The sequence below is a fragment of the Mytilus galloprovincialis genome, chromosome 7, assembly GCF_965363235.1.
Source record: "Mytilus galloprovincialis chromosome 7, xbMytGall1.hap1.1, whole genome shotgun sequence".
NCBI classification, from domain to species: Eukaryota; Metazoa; Mollusca; class Bivalvia; order Mytilida; family Mytilidae; genus Mytilus; species Mytilus galloprovincialis.
This window is the reverse complement of record NC_134844.1, coordinates 86,370,535-86,393,663: the sequence shown is the minus strand read 5'-3', so window position 1 is coordinate 86,393,663 and position 23,129 is coordinate 86,370,535. Positions and strand designations below refer to the sequence as shown.

General features: G+C 31.0%; 1 long non-coding RNA gene across 1 annotated transcript in view; it reads right to left on the bottom strand.

Annotated features, from left to right (window-relative positions):
- LOC143083917 (uncharacterized) overlaps window positions 1-13,382 on the bottom strand; it is an 89,150-nt gene extending 75,768 nt beyond the window's left edge. The window contains exon 1 of the long non-coding RNA XR_012980941.1: window positions 13,277-13,382. This is a non-coding gene — a long non-coding RNA (uncharacterized LOC143083917). The remainder of the gene's footprint in view (window positions 1-13,276) is intronic.
- Window positions 13,383-23,129: the final 9,747 nt, after the last annotated feature.

The window sequence follows — 23,129 nt, the reverse complement described above, 5'->3', positions numbered from 1 at the left end:
ACCAACCAACCAACCAATCAATCAATCAATGCATGTTTCCGTTTCATGTGTTAAATACGGGATCCGAGATGGTTTTTTTTCGCTTGTTAAAATTGAGCCTATCAAACGTGTTTAACCAGCCAACGTGTTTAAACTACGTGTTTAACCGACATATTTAACCAACGTGTTTAACCAACCAACCAACCAACCAACCAACCAATAAATAAATCAATGCATGTTTCCGTTTCATGTGTTAAATACGGGATCCAAGATGGTTTTTTTTCGCTTGTTTAAATTGAGCCTATCTAACGTGTTTAACCAGCCAACGTGTTCAACCAACGTGTTTAACCAACATGTTTAACCAACCAACCACCCAACCAATCAATCAATCAATCAATCAATCAATCAATGCATGTTTCCGTTTCATGTGTTAAATACGGGATCCAAGATGTTTTTTTTTTCGTTTGTTTAAATTGAGCCTATCCAACGTGTTTAACCAGCCAACGTGTTTAACCAATATGTTTAACCAAGGTGTTTAACCAATATGTTTAACCAACGTGTTTAACCAACCAACCAACCAATCAATCAATCAATGCATGTTTCCGTTTCATGTGTTAAATACGGGAACCGAGATGGTTTTTTTTCGCTTGTTTAAATTGAGCCTATCAAACGTGTTTAACCAGCCAACGTGTTTAAACTACGTGTTTAACCGACATATTTAACCAACGTGTTTAACCAACCAACCAACCAACCAACCAACCAATAAATAAATCAATGCATGTTTCCGTTTCATGTGTTAAATACGGGATCCAAGATGGTTTTTTTTCGCTTGTTTAAATTGAGCCTATCAAACGTGTTTAACCAGCCAACGTGTTTAACCAACGTGTTAAACCAACATGTTTAACCAACGTGTTTAACCAACCAATCAATCACTTAATGTATGTTTCCGTGTCATGCGTTTAATACGGGATGCAAGGTCTCTTGAGGTCTTTTTCCCGTTGTTCTAAGTGACCCTATCAAACGTGTTTAATCAACCAACCAACAAACAAACCAACCAACCAATCAATCAACCAACTAATCAATCAATCAATATGTATGACTGTTTATTTATGACAGTTTATTGAAGGAACAAACTCTCAATTATTCAAGAAAATTTTTATTTTATTATTGTTCTTACGTCTCTTCTGAAAAAAAATCCACATATTCTCTGAAACTACAAGTCCAATCGACCTGAAAATTTGCAGTCAGCAGGGCACACATGTACTGAAGGTTCATAAAAAAACTTTTTGCAGATATCTCTCAAGACTTTTCCTAGAAAAAAGAAATGGCAATGCAGTAAAAATCGCTTGCTAGGTCCGTCAATCTCAGTAAAAACCTACAATAAAATGTCCGCTCCGAGATTGAAATACTAATCTGTGTTACAAACAGGTGCTGAAAAATGGACATTATCAAAAAATAATCATTAAATGTGTTTTAAAGTTACACCGGATCGATTAAATCCAAAACATGCACTGCTGGTGAACTGTGATCAAAATGTCAATTTCCTACAATGACAAAAGAAATTACATTGTGTACATTCCATCTCTAGACTTGTTGTCTGTTCAAGGTCCCGACCTAAAAAGAAATTAAAAGACTATCTTTTCGTTATTATAAACCCGTGTCACGTGATGTGGCGCGCGCGCTGTACCTAAAATAACAGAAAAACTTTCCAAACTAAACATGAAACTTCTCCGGTAACAATAATATAGACCCCATACAGAAACAAACAAACAAACAAACAAACAAACAAACACCCCCCCCCCCAATTCAATTAATTTTAAAGGGGGAAAGACCCCCTACAATTGCTTTTTTAAAGCAATTGATTTATATTTAAGTCTTTCCACTTTTCTGTGGAAAGACTTATTGTTTTTCTTCTGATTATTATTATTTTTTTTTTTCCGCCAAATTTTGTTCTTGCGATAAATGTTTGTTTCGCAATATGTCGCTTAGATATTTCTCATATGGTATCGTATAGTTTATGCGCTTTCAAATTTCACCCTGCGAAGGCAAACCATTTTCTTTGTAAGAGTTATCTCCCTATTCACTGTTTATCATCTGTGTGCATCTCCTTCGTAACAAAAAAAGATAGCGACAAAATTCCTTTTACAAATTGTTCTTTACATCCTCAGGAATTTTTGGCTAATTTGGATCGAAGCAATTCGAAGACATTTTATAGGAGTTATCTACCTTTACAAAATAAATTTTTAGGTATGTTATTTTAACTTATAAACAGTTAACCGTATAACCCTGGAATGTTTTTATTTGAGGCCCCTAGGTCCTAACTTAGAAAATGAGATCAAGGTCAAAGGTCAAGGTCAAGTTCTCAATTGTGACTTTTGCTTGTTTTTGCATTTTCTCCGACACTTTGAAAGATACATATAAAAGAACAAGTGCAAAATGTCTGCTTTATATTAATGAAGATATGCTAAATTTAGTCTTATACAATTTAATGGCATCTTATAGGAGTTGGTGCCCCTGAAATGTCTTGATATGAGGTTATTTGATTATAACTTCAACTAAGTTCATTATAAAGGCATTTGACCTTTTACAAAAGGTTAGGTGACGAATGACCTTGAAAAATGACTACCGGAAGTGACCTTGAGAAAACCGGAAGTAGCCTTTTTTGCAATTTTCTCATATAAAATACTCAGAATCCTTGTATTTTGTCATATAGATACATAAACTCATTACTGAAGACTAAAAATGACTTCCAACAAACCGGAGGTGGCCAATTATCTCCCCTTCTACATACAAAAGTATATAGAAACTATATATTTTTGGAATCAGTGTGAAAGAAGCTTTCATATGAGACCGGAAGTGACATTCATTTCAACGGAAGTAGCATATTATCTTCCTTATTTCACTCAAAAATATAATTAAACCATTATTAATCGCGTTAATATGAAGAAACTATCCTCTTATCCAAATTTCTTTGTTGTGGAAAGACTTTCAATTGTTCTCTGAACAATTGGTTTTTAATTTTTTTTTTTTTTCTTCCGCCAAATTTTGTTCTTGCGATAAATGTTTGTTTCGCAATATGTCGCTTAGATATTTCTCATATGGTATCGTATAGTTTATGCGCTTTTAAAGTTCACCCTGCTAAGCCAAACCATTTTCTATGTAAGAGTTATCTCCCTTTTCACTGTTTACCCTCTGTGTGCATCTCCTTCGTAACAAAACAAGATAGCGACAAAATTCTTTTTACAAATTGTTCGTTACATCCTTAGTAATTTTTAGCGTATTTGGATCGAAGCGATTCGATGAAATTTTATAGGAGTTATCTACCTTTACAAAATAAATTTGTCGGTATGTTTATTTAACTCATAAACAGTTAACCGTATAATCCTGGAATGTTTTTATTTGACTCCCCTAGGTCCTAACTTAGAAAATGAGGTCAAGGTCAAAGGTCAAGGTCAAGTTCTCAATTGTGACTTTTGCTTGTTTTCGCATTTTGTCCCTCACTTTGAGAGATACATATAAAAGAACAAGTGCAAAATGTCTGCTTAATTGTAATGAAGATATGCTACATTTAGTCTTATACAATTAAATGGCATCTTATAGGAGTTGATGCCCCTGAAATGTCTTGATATGAAGTTATTTGATTATAACTTCAATGAAGTTAATTATTAAAACATTTGACCTTATACAAAAGGTCAAGTGACAAATGACCTTCAAAAATGGCTACCGGAAGTGACATTTAGAAAACCGGAAGTAGCTTTTTTTGCAATTTTTTCACATAAAAGTACTCAGAATACACATATTTTGTCATAAAGATACATGAACAGATAACTGAAGACTAAAAATGACTTCCAACAAACCGGAAGTGGTCAATTATATCCCATTTTACATACAAAAGTATATATAAACTATATATTTTTGGAATCAGTGTGAAAGAAGCTATCACATGAGACCGGATGTGACATTTATTTCACCGAAAGAAGCATATTATCTCCCTTATATCACTCAAAAAGATAATTTAACCATCATTTATCGCCTCAGTATGAAGAAACTACCTTCTTATCATAATTTCTTTGGTGTGGAAAGACTTTCAATTGTTCTCTGAACAATTGGTTTTTAATTATTATTATTTTTTTTTTTTTTCCGCCAAATTTTGTTCTTGCGATAAATGTTTGTTTCGCAATATGTCGCTTAGATATTTCTCATATGGTATCGTATAGTTTATGCGCTTTTAAATTTCACCCTACTAAGCCGAACCATTTTCTTTGTAAGAGTTATCTCCCTATTCACTGTTTATCATCTGTGTGCATCTTCTTCGTAACAAAAAAAGATATCGACAAAATTCTTTTTACAAATTGTTCGTTACATCCTCAGGAATTTTTGGCTCATTTGGGTCGAAGCGATTCGCTGAAATTTTATAGGAGTTATCTACCTTTACAAAATAAATTTGTCGTTATGTTTTTTTAACTCAATAACAGTTAACCGTATAACCCTGGAATGTTTTTATTTGAGTCCCCTATGTCCTAACTTAGAAAATGAGGTCAAGGTCAAAGGTCAAGGTCAAGTTCTAATTTGTGACTTTTGCTTGTTTTTGCATTTTCTCTGACGCTTTGAAAGATACATAAAGAAAAACAATTGCAAAATGTCTGCTTTATTGTGATGAAGATATGATACATAAGTTTGATACAATTTAATGGCATCTTATAGGAGTTGGTGCCCCTAATATGTCTTGATATGAAGTTATTTGATTATAACTTCAACTAAGTTCATTATAAAGGCATTTGACCTTGTACAAAAGGTAAGGTGACAAATGACCTTGAAAAATGACTACCGGAAGTGACCTTGAGAAAACCGGAAGTAGCCTTTTTTGCAATTTTTTCATATAAAAGTACTCAGAATCCATATATTTTGTCATATAGATACATAAACTGATTACTGAAGACTAAAAATGACTTCCAACAAACCGGAAGTGGCCAATTATCTGCCATTCTACATATAAAAGTATATAGAAACTATATATTTTTGGAATCAGTGTCAAAGAAACTATCATATGAGACCGGAAGTGATATTCATTTCACCGGAAGTAGCTTATTATCTCCCTTACATCACTCATTAATATAATTAAACCATTATTTATCGCATCAGTATGAAGAAACTATCTTATCAAAATTTCTTTGGTGTGGAAAGACTTTCAATTGTTCTCTGAACAATTGGTTTTTAATTGTTTCTTTTTTTAATTTAGAATAAAAAATTTCTATTTCAGGAAGTTTTTTATCTTCAAATTTTTTTATAGAATCTATGTATTCATATGGATAGAATCCTTTTTGTTTTAAAAAAGCTATATTACCTTTAAACTCTTTTTCTAAAATAGGAAACTCATCCATTGATTTGGCAATTTCTGATAAGCCTTTTAACATAAATCTATATGAATCTAGGAATCTTAATTTTTTATAATTTGATCCATAATCTATAGAAATATAATTTTCTGAGTTTTTAGAAAGAAGTTTTACTTTATTATATTCATCTTCATATTTCATTAGTTCTTCGATTAAAAAGTGGAAATCATAATTGGATCCATTACGAAAGAACACGGGTATTAATTTTGTTGCTTTACCTTCTTTCGTGTTACACGATTGACACGCTGCTCCTCTATATTTACCTGAAAGATGATTATGTTCTCTTACTTTTTCGCTTTCTTTAAATTCTTCTCCACAAATATAACATCCGGTTGCTTCTTGAAATTCATCTTCTTCATGACTATTTAATATTGGTTTTTTCTTTTCGTTAAGGTAGATCTTTTAAGTTATTGTTTTGTATATCTTTATTACTTTTTCCACATATTTTTCTACTGCATCATCACCAGCATAAGAAAAGTATTGTGGTTTATATATTTCTGGATAATCAGAATGAACATACATACCATAACTATTTATTTCTTGTTTACTTATTGGTTTTATATAAGATTTATTAGGATCTGGAGTACATGATTGCATGGGTATATTATATGCTTCGAAATCACAATATATAACAAATGGTAATTTATTTTTAAAATGATGATTATTGAATTTAAGAATATTTTTTTTCTGGTTTTGGCATTGTGGTTTTACAATGTTCGTTATCATAACATATTTGTTTATGTTTTATTAGTGTTTCTTCTCTTTGAAATCCTTGCAAACAATTTCTACATATAAACGATTTATTTCTATTCTTATCACACATAAAACTATTTAAATTTTTAATTAAACAATAATGAGTATTTTCGTTACTTTCAATGTATAAGAGATCAATTACGTTTTTACTTTCTACATTTGATATATAAACTGGATGTAAAGATTGTTTATTTGTTTGATCCTCTAAAGCAAATACATTTATACTTAGATTATTGTGTTTCTCTACTTTTGGGATATCTTTTATTGATACAGGATATTCAATTCCTTTCATGTTAATTTCATTTTCATATTCTTTATATTTAGTTACTCTTTGTTTGTCTTTATTGGCTGGAAATAAACTTGCTAATATTGACCAAAGAAAACACTTATTATCCTTTTTATTTTGGACATTAATAATATTACTTGATTTAAATTGAAGGGGAATATAAGACGAAGCTCTTTGATATTCATATTTATATAGTTTTACTTTTACACTTTTGATACCATCGAAAACAAAACCAGATCCTCTTTCTTGAAATTTATCTACCCAAGCTTTAAATTTATCTAACAAATTATTGTAAAATGTAGATAAATTATTTTGTGTTAGGACAACTTCAACAGGATGAGAGTAATGACTTTCTATTCTATCAAATGCCATAGGAGTTGTAAATTCACTTGTTATTATTATCTTTATTTTCAAAGGAAATTGATCAATAACTATTTTATCTTTTAATTCATTGATTTCTTCTATATCATCAAAAGTAGTTTCAGTAATAAGATTTTTAAATGATTTTGTAGATCCCATTTTGTGATATTAAAATTTAATTATATTATTTTCTTGAATATAAATTCCAATAAGTAGGATTTCTAAACATAAATTCATCATAAGCTTGTTTATATTTTTCTTTGTTATTTTGATAATGATTTTGTTTTGAAGGTTTTAAACATTCTTTACATGCCGATTTAACTCCCATCGGTTTGTCTTTTGCTTTGTAATATTCACTTAGTAACTTGTATTCATTACATTTGGAACAATGTTTTCTTTCATCCATTATAAAAAAAAACATTTTAGTTACTTCAAAATGTCTTAAACAAATCTAACAAATAAATTAGCAGATGAACTACATCATAGAGTTGTAAAATCTTTTCATAAAAGACGTGTTTATGTTCATTCAATAGATCAAACATGGGCAGTTGATTTAATAGATATGCAACCATATTCAAAACAAAATAAACACTATAAATATTTATTAGCAGTTATAGATGTTTTTAGTAAATATGGTTGGTTAATCCCTTTGAAAAATAAAACAGGAGTAACAGTCAATGAAGCTTTTAAAACATTATTTAAAGAAAGAAAACCAATATATATTTGGTCAGATAAAGGATCCGAATTTTATAATCGACAAGTAAAAGAATTGTTAAAAGATAATAACATAAAGTTATATTCAACTGAGAATGAAGAAAAATCCAGTGTAGTGGAACGATGGATAGGAACAATGAAACAACATATGTATAAATACTTTACTGCTAATGAAACTTTTAAATATTATGATATATTAGATAAATTAGTTAAAAATTATAATAATACAGTACATTCTTCAATTAAAATGACACCTGTTGAAGCAAGTAAATCAAAAAATGAATTAACAGTGTATAAGAATTTATATCCAGAAAAGGAAGAGAAAATTAAAAATCCTAAATTCGAAGCAGGTACTAGAGTAAGAATAACAAAAAAAGGGTAAATTTGAAAAGGGTTATACTACTCGTTGGAGAAAAGAAATATTTGTAATTGAAAAAGTTTTAAATACAATTCCTTTTACTTATAAAATAATTGATTTAAAAGGGCGAAGAAATAACAGGTGCTTTCTATGAACAAGAATTACAAATGACTAAGTTTTAAATCTTTATTATAACACTCGATTATAAAAACTTAAACACAAGATAAAGTATTTGCGAAATTACACATTATCATCCATGTACATATAACAGTCACTCAGGTATGTAGAAATACAAAATCCATTATCAGTTAATAGTCAACACATAATCCTTAGCAACGGCGCTACTGCAGTGTCACCGTTACCATGTTATGAAATCGATAGTAAAGTGGGTCTGTACATGACAAACAAGAACAAGTATTGTACTATACATGGCGTATCCTCTTACAACGTCGGCAAAGACATGACTTCTTGAGATGATTCCATTTCTCGTGTGGAACATACCTCAAGACGTATATCTGTCTTGGAACATTACATACTAGTCTTCTCTCCACCGTCAATAAACGTCTGCTATATGTTTACATCACCCAGGCAACATGTAAACACACTCTTGACAACCATGTAAATATTTCCAATGATCGATTTAGTCTATTTAAAAGTAATGTTATATTAAATAGCACTTCACAAATGTATTGATCCGTTTTATTACTAGACTATATTGATAGAATTAATTAAAAATCATAATTTACATTTTTACCATTTCTCGAGGTTGGGCGCACTGGGGATTTTTTTTTATCTTAAATCCCACAGAATTCTTTCTCTGCCTGTTCTCCCGGTTTTTTTAATTTTTGTTTTTGGAATTTTTTTTGTTGTTTTTTGGGTGTTTTTAATAACGTTTTTTTTTCCAAAGTAAAAAAAAATAAATTTGGGGGAGTAAGAAAATTTTGGTGTTTTTTGGGTGTTTTTGCTTTTTTTATGAAAATTTAGGGCTTTTTTACTTGAAATGAGTGTAATCTTTTAGGGGTCAAATTTTTTTTTAGGGGGGTGCGCTGGAGTCGTTCAAGTACTATACTACTAATACCTTATGACGAATATCGACGGATATCGACAATAGAACTTGCAAAACAAATTATTGTATCCGTTTGTAAATGAATTTAGATCTGAAACAGTCATGTTAGCCTTGATAGTTCAACTAAATACAAACAATAGATATATAATTTTGGCATAATGTTAATTTCTTTTTTTTTTCAATTCAGTCAATTTTTGTACAAGTTCACTGCAGTCAAAATAGTACTGTTCAGACACCGCTTAGCTAGATAAACCTTTAAATTGAATATATTTAGACTTTGTTCACATTGATCAGTAATTGCTATTGACCTGTACATATCTGTTACATATTGATTTATCTGAAATTCTAATAGTAAGAAGTTTATTGACCACACGCGAATGTTCTAGTCATGACTACAGTTACAGCCCTTAGATGTCTTTAATGACTTAAAATGACTGACGTCATTCATTAAAATACACATTAGCAAATGTATTGTTCATATTGTTTAGATAATATTAAGATAAAATTGAGACTAAAATTTGGATATCCTTGATAAAATGACGACTGTTTATATAATATATGATTTCTCTATCATGTAGAAACTTCCTTTAATTGGACTGATAAGCAATGTTATTAAAAGACGATGGCTTTTACAAACTTGTATTATTTGAATAAAAGATATTTAGTTTGTAAAATTATGATTGTTTCATAATGACAGCACTTCTTTAACCACATCAATAACAAACTGTACATGATACTCAAGTATCAATTAACTGGTAAAAATTACTTTAAAATGAGATATTTATTTGGTATGAAAGACTTCATATTCGCAAGACACTCCAAACTTTCATGAAACATTTCATGTATTCGTTTCATATGTATAGCTACTATTTAAAGTTTACCGAATTGATTTGATTATTTCTATTGTTTGATAAATACCAAGGATGAAACAATATCCGTAGATAAATACGCAGGATGCAAAAATACCCGTCGATAAATTCAGTAACAAACATTAACATCAGCTCATCAGTATGACCTTCGTTGCTTTCATAAAAAAAAGGATTCAGTATTACATTACATAAATAAGGCTGTTGAAGACAGTAGGGAGACCTATAGTTGTTAAAGTTTGTGTCATTTTGGTCTTTTGTGGATAGTTGTCTCATTTGCAATCATTAAGTCATGCTAAATTACTGAAATCTTCACAATTCTAGCATTTTAGTTAAATTTTAGACGGTTTCCGTGTAAAACGAAAGTGGCCACATTCGTGTTCATCCTAAATATTGAAATGTTAGTTGTATTTGATGATAACACATAGCATATATAAAAAATGTGGATAAACACGGATGCGGACACTTTCATTTTTGACAAAAAACATCTGAAAAGTGACATTTTTTGGCATATTTGGTAGATTTTTCATATTTGAGTTTAAACCGGATAAATTTTTAATGACTAAATTAGTTAAAATCTTTTACATAATTTGATTGAATCAAATGAAGTAGACACTAAAGTGTTTAAAAAATGGTCAAAATCTTTTGTCAAATAAACCTGCAGTTTGAGGCCAAAATCGGCCCTTACCAGACCTACTTCTTTTGCTATAATAAATATCAATAATTTCCTTGTTGTGTCTTAAATCATTGAGTCATTTACAATTTTTATCAATATTTACACAATTATCTTTTTAGTATTGATATATTCTCCAGTTATCAGCTTTGACATGGATATTTTAAATGTTCAAGCAAAGAAAGACGGCGCAGGTAACATTTAAGAAGCGACGAAATACAAGATGGAAGTAATGTCCTGTTTTTTTTTTTTTGATTCACATTATTATATATTTTTCAATATTTGTCATCCAGGTGTTTGTCTAATTTTTTTATGAGTACATGTATGTGTATCAAACAAGGTTATATCATTATCGGATATTATTGCACTTAACCGAGAAGTATAACTCTACTTGATATTACGGAAATCATCATCGACACTTAATCTGAAAATACAGGACATTAGTAATTATCAACCAGAGGCGAATTCATGTCAGCAGGTCCTTTTACAAACCTTATACGATTTTTGTAAAAAAAAGATGTTTTATCATTTATGATGATCAATGAATATCGCAAACTACATGAATAAGGGTGAATAAAAATAAATAAAATAAATAAAATAACCTTGGGTGGAGCAGACTAGCCACAAATTAATGGCAAAACAGGTCTGATTCAATTGAAGTCATTTAGTACGAAGTTTTTTTTTATATGACTGGTTTCAAATTAAACTTCATTAGCCGAAAGGTGCATACCCAATTCCGATGATCCTATATTTGTATTTTAATAGCCACCACACTTGGTTAACATCTTCAAAATATATCTACCCTAATATAATAAACTTATTACAGATACAAGTTTAAGGGCAAATTGTTATTCGGTCTTTTAACTGATCAATTTGATTTCATAACGTTGACATGAAAACAGTAACTAAAGTTGTAATGATATTATTCTTATACATTTCTTGAATTGATATTTAATATGACAATTAGTATACTTTAACCACTGATTATTTGATTCGTACAGAAAATAGAAGGAATAATTTTGTTTTTTTAATTATGTAGGTATGCGACATAAGTTGATGTAAAATATAAAACCTTCATGTTCATAAGAAATAAAAAATAAAAAAAGAATATCGAGTATTAAGCGTTGAGACTGTTTCTACATAAGTTGTCGAGAACCACAATTTTATTCTAAAGATTTTCCTTAAAAAATGTGAGGTGTCATATGATTCCCATTACCTTAAGAATCATCTGTGAACCTAATGATGTAGAAAATGGAGAAGTAAACAACAATAAGTCGGCGTACGGGCTGTAACAAACAGCACAATCTATAACTCATAATAAATTATAAAAAGCCCCGAAATGGCAAATGTGAAATATTATTAACGAGAAACACATGGTTTGATACTACATGTATCAGATTATTACATGGCATTTTTCATGTCGCATGTATCAGTCGTAGGTTCAATATCAGCCCAAGAGCCGCATGGCTGGAGGGCTGGTATTGACGAGGGCTGATAATACATGCTATATGAAAAATGACATGTTATTATCTTTTTTTTCACATGCTTCAACAATGGAGACAAATAACAGATTCATATATTGATTTTTTTACGTGGTTCCCAAATAGAAGTTCAAAGAGTGAAAAGTTCAAGGACGCTGGACCCCAAATTTAGTACATTCGATATGAAATCTTTCTGTCATATGACTCAACAGAGAGGAAAAATGTTTCATTATGGACGAATCGATTAAAATACACATACTGAACACTGTTTGGAGAAGTCAACTTTTTTTTAAATAATTTTCTAAATTATTTTTGAAACTTTTAAAAATGCATTTATTTAATGATTTGTTTGTTTATTGGTTTTTTTTTTTTTTTTATTATTATTTTACACAAAAAACTTTCCATTATCGAAAATATTGTTTTGTACACTACCTTGTAATGTTTTTCAAAACGTAGCATTGAGGTGTATTTTCCGGAATTTGCGGAGTGTCACCGGCATGACATGCGATTACATTAAAGGCATGTGATAACAATCGAAGCATCTGATGAAATTTTCAGCCCGCTAAGCACCAATTCGAAAAATATGGAATTTACGTTAATTTAATGCTATTATCATACAGTAAAAATCATATGTTATATAGTCTAGATATATGATAATATTTCTATATCGACATTGTCACAAGGAAAACACATATTATGAATAGCAATACAATTTTGGATAAGTAACATATGATGTTGTTTTATAGAGCCGATGTGATGTAAATATATATTTATGTTATTACATTATATTATTACAACAAAGAATGAATTTGTATTTTTTTAACCTTTCTATGATCATAATGTATGGGTTATATCAAGGGCAGTGTGACAGGGTGAGAGTGTTTTCTATCCGTTATGGTTTGGCACTTACTGTAAACCAACCTATATTCTTTATTTCGCGGAGAATTTATTTTGCCGCGTTCAGCCTTTTCTAGCCATTTTCATATACACTTTATGTAGTAGGACACGGAAATAAATTTTCGCGACGATTTCTCTTCGAGATATGTATATACTCATGACAGTCTCACAATTAACATTGAAAACATTTATTGTCAATTTAGTCACATATTAATTTAAATGATTTATGTTCTAAAGAGAAGAACACCAGTCCTATGGTTTATATTAAACATATGAGTTGACACATCCAACTTTTGATAAATACATTTGAATCAAAATACTGCTCAGCAACAGATTATCCACTACAACATGAAGGCTAAACATCTATATCACCTGATATTTAAGAATATCCATTTAGATATAAAATTGCTCTTGTATTTTTATGTAAAATTAATATATGTTTTTACTTACATTCTACAGCTGAGATGTGGTAAAATATCAAGAGTATGCCAAACCAAATTAAAGGAGCCATGATTCTTTATATGCTGTAATACCACAAAGAACAAAACGATCACTGAATCTTTCGAAAAGAGGAAACATTAAAAGATAACAAACATTATTATTGTCATTTAGCTACCAACAAAGGAATGTTTAATCAGTTTATGTTAACAATTCTGTTTAAATTCACAACAAGATTAAAACTCGGATAAATGATATTGAGGATCACAGTTATGTTTGTACTGCTACTTTAAGGGGTCTATCGAATGCAAAAAAACTACAGGCTCTTAAGAGTGTATAACGCCCACTAAGAATTGTATTCATTTTCGAAAATGGACAATCTTCAACATTGTAAAAATCTTTAAAAAAAAATATTTCCTGCGAAAGTTGAAGAGACGCAGAAACGAGTTGGTTGACTGTTATTGAATATCTGTGTCACAGATGACCATGGATATACTCAAACAACAGTCCCTCAATCTTCCTTTCGATTTTGACATCCAAAATATATACTTATTCTGAACAAAATTACGGGTACTACTGGTGTTGCAGGAGTGATTTACCCTTTCTGGCCAGCTGCTGTCAGCTGACAAATTAATAAGTTAATAAATCCTCTCATTGTGTTCTATTTGTGTATTGTGTTGTAAGTTTCTTTTCGGCTGAAACAGATCTATGTTATCTTCCGTAACTTTTGTCCGTTTTTGTCGAGCCTTCGACTTTTGTAGAAAAAGTGAGACATAGCGATCCTACATGCCGTCGGCGTCGGTGTCGTCGTCGGCGGCCGCGTCCACAAATATTCACTCTGTGGTTAACAATGGTTAAAGTTTTTGAAATTTTAATTACTTTCTTAAACTATATTGGATTTCTACCAAACTTGGACAGAAGCTTTTGTATGATCATTAGATAGTATCCAGAAGTAAATTTTGAAAAAATGAACTTTTATTTTTTCGTATTTTACTTATAAATGGACTTAGTTTTTCTGCCGGGAAAGATTACATTCACTCTGTGCTTAAAGTTTTTCAAAATTAAATAACTTTCTTAAACTATCCTGGGTTTGTAACAAACTTGGACAGAAGCTTGTTTATGATCAAAAGATAGTATCCAGAAGTAAATCTTGTAAAAAAATAAATCCATTTTTTCTGTATTTTACTTTTAAATTGACTTAGATTTTCTACCAGGATACTATATATATACACATTCACACTGTGGTTAAAGTTTTTAAAATTTTATGAATTTTCTTATTCTATTTTTGATTTGTACCAAACTTAGACAGAAGCTTGTTTATGATCAAAGGCTAGTATCTAGAAGTCAATTTAGTTAAAACTTTGTACCTGTGTATCTGTATTTTACTTATAAATGGACTTAGTTTTTTTTCAGTTAACATTACATACAATCTGCAGTTAAAGTTTTTAAAACATTTATTAGATTCATAAACTATCCTGGACTTTACCAAACTTGAATGGAAGCTTCTAACAATCAACAGATAGTATCAAGAGAAATATTTTCATTGATTTTCTTTCTCTTTTTTGTTGAGCCTGCAATTAACAACCAAAGTAGGCGAGACACTGGGTTCCGCGGAACCCTTAACACTTTTCTATTTCATCGTCAACAACTCAACTATGCTGGTACCACAAGCGACGTTCCTGGTACCACCATAATAGTCAATCCATATCAAAATCGATCTAGAAGTAAAACAAAATGTATTTTGTACTTCAAACGTTTACCAAAGTGTTTATTGTTTATCATTGGCATTTGACAAAAACATCTTGAACGCTTCAAAGGGAAAACAATGTTGCAGTTTTGTTCGTCTAGCTTTGCAAAATTCATGAGTACACATCTACATTCCGTTTGAATTATCAAACATTCCGCTAATATGTTTTCCTTAAATAAACTCATCATAGATACCAGGACTAAATTTTGTATATACACCAGACGCGCGTTTCGTCTCCAAAAGACTCATAAGTGACGCTCGAATCCAAAAAAGTTAAAAAAGCCAAATAAAGTACTAAGTTGAAGAGCATTGAGGACCAAAATTCCTAAAAGTTTTGCTAAAAAAAAGCTAAGGTAATGTATGCCTGAGGTAGAAAAGCCTTAGTATTTCAAAAATTCTAAATTTTGTAAACAGTTAATTTATAAATATAACCATATCAATGATAATTCATGTCAGCACCAACAGTGCTGACTACTGGGCTGGTAATGCCTTCGGGGAAATAAATCTCCACCAGCAGTGGCATGACCCAGTGGTAGTAAATAAACTCCTCATAGATACCAGGACTAAATTTTGTATATACGCCAGACGCGCGTTTCGTCTACAAAAGACTCGTCAGTGACGCTCGAATCCAACAAAGTCAAACAAGCCAAATTAAGTACGAAGTTGAAGAGCATTGAGGCACAACATTCCTAAAAGGTTTGCCAAATACAGCTAAGGTAATCTATGCTTGAGGTGGAAAAGCCTTGGTAAAATTTTAAATTTTGTAAACAATTAATTTATAAATATAACCATATCAATGATAATTCATGTCAGCACAAACAGTGCTGACTACTTGGCTTAAAACCCATACAACCTTTAATAATGCTTTCGAGGTGTTAGTATGTTCTTCAGATTTGTTTTTTCCAATTGCAAAAATATATTATTTTGATAGAGTGATATGTGTTAAATCGTGTTAAATGCCAATCAACAATCAGTTATATATTTTGTATTTAAACATACCATTAAGCCACGAACATGCTCAGTATAAGATACTTCAGTTTTAAAGTGCATGACATTTTGCCAGATACTATAAACAAAATGTATCGTCATATTAAATATATTATCTTTATCATAAAATTGAGAATGGAAATGGGGTATTTGCCAAAGAGACAACAACCCGACCATGTTTATTTCAAAGTAAGTTGGTTTTTTATTATAAACAAAAATCTTCATAAATTTCAGTTTGTTTTCCATATTCTTGTTTGATTTTCAATTCACATAGCTTGATTGACAAAGGATGATTCGTCCTTCAAATATTTTCTTTTAAAATGTCATGTACACCAAACAGGGGCAGATAAGACAAGGAAGTTATGTCAAGTCTAAACCATATCACAAGGAAATAATTATGGTTTTGACACGACGCGTGTAAACACTGCCGAATAATTGCACCTTAACAAGATAACGTCATTTGAATTTAAATTATAACGCTTATCATTTTTCATAAGGTTGTTGAATACAAAGTACACAGTCTTAAATGCATCTTAATTCGTCACGAAAGGAGTAGGTCCGGTAAGGACCGATTTTGGCCTCAAATTTCAGGTTCATCTGAAGGACGATTTTTGCCACTTTTTAAACACTCAAGTGTCTATTTCATTTGATTCAATTAGTTTATGTGAAAGATTTTTACTGATTTAGTCATTAAAAACGATCCGACTCAAGCTCAAATATGAAAAATCTACCAAATATTCCGAAAAATGTCACTTTTCAGATGGTTTTTGTCAAAAATGAAAGTGGCCGCATCCGTGTTCATCCACAACCTTTATATACATGATATATATTATGTATTATCATCAAATACAACTTACATTTCAATATTAAGGATGAACACGAATGCGGCCACTTTCGTTTGACACGGAAACCGTCTAAAATTTGATTAAAATGCTAGAATTGTGGAGATTTCATTAATTTAACATGACTTAATGGTGCTACTACCCGATATATGTGCATTGTGTTGTCAAAAACAGCCCATATTTATGTAGCAGAAGCATTCTTCTGTCCAATAAATAACTAAAAGTTTACATTTTAATAATTTTGTAAAACTGCTATATTTTGGGGCCAAAAAGGGGTCTTACTGAACCTACTCCTTTAAAGGAATGCAAAATCACGTATACATAATTTAAACTGAAAATAGATTTCGGACTTGTGTTAAATTTGTAATTCGCGATAAGCTATAATTTATTTTTTTATATCTCCCTTACCATTGACAAACGATATCTCCAAATGTTTTTTGCATATAACACCGTTTTTACTGTCGAATCTATAATTTAGAAGTCGTTAGAAAGCAGTTAACCGACGTATAATTTCTGACACAAATGTGGTATTATGAACACAATAATAACGAATTTAAATAAACTCATTCCAATAAGATTGTGATAAAACATTATTCGATTTTAAGCATGAAGTGTACACAATGCAATGAAATCACATTCAGTTTTAAATGTTTATACGTATGATGCCATGCTTTGTTATAATTGTTAACTACTGAAATCATTCAGTTTGTGTCCTGGACATTTATTTTATTATTAATTTTCACATTTTTAAAACTTTTAGTACTTTGTTTCTGTGTGTTATTCCTTTTATTAGGAATACAAGTAACATACTTGAAGAGTTGAAATTATTAAATTAACGGGGTTTGTGTCACCAATACATCTGCATTTTCTACCGTAAATATCTTTCAATGACTGTAATTATTGATTTTCAGGACTGTCAGATATGTAACATATAAACACGCCTGTATATAGAGTTCACATAAGTTCACTGAATTTTAAATCTTGTAAATCTTTATTGTATGCATCTTGACACATCTTTAAATCAATTATTTTGTTTGCTTTTTGTTTCTTTTTTTCAATTTTCAGTGGCATTAAAAGCAATACATTCTACAATAACATTCTGAATATGTACCATTAATAGATTGTGTGCTTTTTATATCATACTGCTCGTCAATTAAGAGATAACTGTATTGTATTTGAAGCTTTAAGGACGTCCATCGGTAGTTTTACTGTCGCAAATTTAGTTTACCTGGCAACGCGGAGCGGAGACAGGTAAACGGGTATTTGCGACAGTAAAACTACCGATGGACGTCCGCAAAGCTTCAAATACAATACAGTTATCTCTATTCTAATGCAAAACAAGTTCATAATTAAATTTTAATCATTATTTTAGTGTAAAATCTTCATTAAAGAAAAATCCGCGAAAATATGTTAACTTCTTTGGTCCCTACACTAGGTGACGTCATAGGTATGCTTCCGGCGTCAAACATAAACACCGGGCGTTGGCTGGCTTTTGTGCCGCTTCAGAATGTAATAAAATTTGATAAAAAGAAGATTTTTAGCTACAACAAGTGAGTTTTTTGGCTTATTATTGTAGAAATTACATGTCAATACATTCAGCAATTCAAAATGTAGGCCCTCTTTAGTTACAGACAAGGAGATAGAGAATTTTACGCTAACTGTCATCCAATCAGAACCATTGATACAAAAAAATTGCATTAGAATCATTAATGTCTCATTAAATATTATAAATTTTAGTTTCTACGAACGAACAAAAGGTGTTGAATGTGCGTTTTGACCTGATTGACAGTTTTCCCTTTCTCAGTGTATGACATGCTGATTGACGATAGATAAACTTACAAAACATAACAATTAAAAAAACGCCTACTCAGAGGCGGAAAAAGATACCATGAAACGAAATGCTGGAACGGTCGTAAACAATTATTGTTATCTACAAAAGCTACAAAAACATCTAATATTAGATAACGTCTATATTTCAAAAATCAGCTATTGTTTCACAAAAAAAGGAGTTTCCTTATAAAGATGTATTTTTATATGTTGATTTAATCAATTGATGAGGTGTAATTGTTTGCTTCAACTCTTATTTTGTCAAAAAACCTATATGGAAACTGGTTATTTTAAACTTGAAAAGCATAGTTCGACAGGGCAATATTTACTATAGAGACAAAACAAGTAACTTTATCCTGTAGGCTAGACAAGCGCCTATGCACCAGACTATTGCAAGGTGTCGGCCAATCTAACTCGTTAGTTTAACATAGAAAATAACATTTACAATTAACTACGAAAGGCATATCTACACACCATCATACATATAGACGTGTTATTTTGTTATACAACTCGAATCAGGGAAGCATCATTTGACTGAAAACCCTAGCGAAACGGAGAATCGGAGAAACCTAGTCTCACGGGTTGCACTTGTTCTGAATTGGGATTTATCATGCGTAGAAGAAAAAACGGAAAGTTAATATGAATTTTTATATGACATGTTTGTTTTCGCTTTGCAAACAATACCCTCCGAAACATTCGCAATATATCTATAGTAAGCGTAGACTCAGAGATTTTATATAATAATGACTGCTACAATATGTATCCCATGTAAATCCACATGTATTAGAAAAATAGTAATGTACCTCTGTTCGAAATTTATAAATTCGAGTAACAAACTAAAGCTGAGGGAGACACGTCAAATATAAGAGGAGAACTACGACACAACAGAAACACAGCATTAAAATGTAACACGCGCAGACACGAACTATAATAATATTATAGTAAAACAAAGGCCATTTTCCTGACTTGGTATAAAGGACACTTTAATAAAAAAAAATGGTGGGTTGATCCTGGATTTGTGACATACCAAACATCCTGCTTATATTGCAATGTTAAATGTAACATTAAAATGACAACATTACATGATAGGACTACAATACAAATAAATGAGATAACATATATAGTACAGAGAAATACACGAATAATAGCTCTAGCTCACAAAAGGTGTAAGGTTTAAAATTTAATACGCCATTGTTAGAGCTCGAGTTATGCGTGGGAACTCTTCTGTTAAGAATATGTACTACTTTCTTGAAATTTTTTTCTAACCGGGCCGGTTTCCGAAAATTTGATAGTATCAACAACAGATTAAGTATGGTAAATGTGCCGTCCTATTATAATTGTATATACTTTTTGTTTTATTCAAAATAATACGTTAACAAGTGTTTTAAAGTAGCCCAAGTCCCTAAGTTTACATTTGATACCAACAGTACCCAACTATTTGACCTATTGACACAGAGTTATGCGTAAGAACTATTCTGTTCAAAATATGTACTACTTTCTTTAATTTTCTTTCTTACCTGGCCCAAATTAGTGGTTTTATACCTTGACTGCAAATACTTAAATACAAACAATAAAAATATAGCAACTGTTAACATGTTTAATTTTCAATGAAACCTGAATTTTTTTTTAACTTTTACTATAAAAATGCAAAATTAAAAGAATGGGTCTATCAGAGAGAAACATAACAATTTGGACGTGAAATGCAAGGAAATCTGGGATATTTGTGTGATTTAAGTGTTGTGTTCCCAGAAATTCAATTGACTATGAGAAGTGTATGTTATTACAATTTACTTGATGACTGATTCCTTTTATTTTAAAAATGCAAAATTTGATTTCTAGAATTACTTACGGAAAATATGTCCTGGTAGTATAGTGCCCAGTATCGAAAAAAAAAACGCCTTTTCTCGTGCCTTTAATCGTTTTGTAGCTTACACTATCATATTATTAACTAGGACAATTGTCACGAAATTCATTTCTCTTTTTGCTTGTTATATATTCGATTTGTATGTTTTGAATAGTAAAGTTAGTTTGAACATCGATGTATTGTTTTAGGAAATATTTTATTTGTTGGTTTTATAACTTTTTTTTTTTAATTGATAGTTTTGTTATAATTGTAATATACAAATCAAAACCTTCGGTCACGTTTCAGACCCGGAATATAGCACACATTCACAGTCCTTTTTAACTTTGCCCATCAAGCCCTAAACTAAGTAGGAATGAAATACAATGGGATAAGTGTCTTATGTCAGGGTTCTTCTAATAAATTACTTATTAATATGCGATGAATTAGCATAAACAAAAGCTTTATCGAGGCTCTGGAAGGACGGAAAGATCATGTATATTTTAGTATATTGCATGATGCTTCAGACCTAGACCATCTTCGTACTGATGATTACAAAATACTGTTCTACCATTCTTTCTATAAATCTTACACTAGTTGACAGAACTGCAGTTATTTAAAAGCTGAATCAAGTTCTTGTCAGCATCATGGACGATCAACAGTAACTATGATATATGAAGAAGTCACTTATCTAGCTCGCACTTACAAGGACCCTAAATCTGCTCAGATTGAGTATTCAGGTTATAAGAATTATTTTGTACGTTCGATGAAGTAGATACGCACATGCTATTCATGTAGACAAAGAGTTCGGTGTGAAAGGCATCAAGAGTAGGATAATATTCAAGTCACAAGATAAATATGTTCTGATCTTATGCGTTCATTACTTCCCTATGGTTTCAAACAGGCACCATAATTTGCACACCAGATTAGCGCCGCTATATACCTCTCCACGAAATATGTCAAAGTCTCTGGTTTGCCTTCTGTGTAACATTTTACCTGCCGACCATGCTTTAACATGATGCGATACAACGTCATCTCTGTTTTAGGATCGTTAAGCGCACTGTTTTGTAGTCTTGAAGGGCAACCCAGATGATTTCACCGATTTTTCAAACCTTTTGAATTGTGACATCGATCAATTTATAGATGCAGCTCGAGATCTTGATGTTACGATGATTGATCTCAATCAAAACTCCAAATAGATCATTGTGACCTCACAAAATTGAGCGTAAAATTGACTAAAATTGTCTGTCGGGTTGCTGTCTTTTAGAGATATTCCCCATTTTCATACTCATTTTTACAATTTAAAATTTCTCCCTTGTCAAACTTCCTCCTTGTGAATCTACTTTTAAACAATATGTAAAAAGTGCTTCACTCCAGAGATAAATTTGAAGTCTTCCCATATAGCAAAACTACCCTTCGATCATTCTCCTCTTCAGTTCGGATGGGAAAAGAAGAATGATTTGTTCCTGTCTATCTCGAATGTCAGATGTCATTTGAGTTTCTGCAAGATTTTGTTTGCATTTGCTTCAAACAAAATCTATCATGTACTGATTTACGCCCATGATAGGCAAATAACCTATGTCAAAATGTAAATACTCGTCTAGTTGCAGTTAGAAACTTTGATGACGACGAAGATGTAGATGTACAAGATCTCATTTTTCTGGTTGTACAGTATGAATCATTGTTAGCAATAGAATGAAAATTAAGCAGTCAATAATCTTTTCTAAATACGAAATATAACATCTACATGTACTCAATTTTGAAATCGTGGGAAATATAGTAATAATCTGTCTAGTGGGGAAAGATATGTAAAACAAGAAAGAAAAAAAACCCTGCCATATGGTCTCTAACCTTGACGTGGTTAGTGGGTTTAAACTACAGGAGTCCATAGAACGTAGTAGGTAATACTAGATTCGATCATAATTGTCTATTTGCATTCGTCCTTTTTTCGTATTTTTTTCCATGCTGTTGTCAGTTTGTCTTCATTTTATAAGTTTTAAATGTCCCTTTGGTTTCTCACGTCATTTTTGTTTGCATATCTTTGTAAAATTCATCTGTGCTTTACATAACCCCCTCCCGTATTATATGTTTTGGAATACTTGTATACATGATAGTCAATTGTTGCTCATTTAGTCATCTCTATATGTAAGATTGGACGTTTTACCTGTTTCTAATAGACGTTTTGTTTTCATAACTTTAACCCCCCTTTTTCTCTGTTTGCATTTTTTTTTTACTTCTGTAAAGCAAAGCTCTACAGAGAGTTTATATTCAACCAAGTTTGACGTTTATGTTACAAAAATTTCGATACAAGTCATGTATATATACCCTCTCACATCCAATAGCAGAAATTTGATATTTATATAGAAATTGTCGAACACCTTACTATCAAAATTCGTGAAAACACATATTGTGTTCGACAAATTATTAAAGTTAAGATCTTGAAAACATATTTAGATTTTACTTGAAATGCGTTGAATACAAAATGTTCAAATTTAATAATTAAAATAGCCGAAGATCATTGTATTTAACAGCTGTTTGAAAATCTCGAATTTGCACCCACCATGCAAAAAAGTCAATCTAAAGTCATTTTTTGCGATGAAAATATAAAATAAGTTCAAAGTG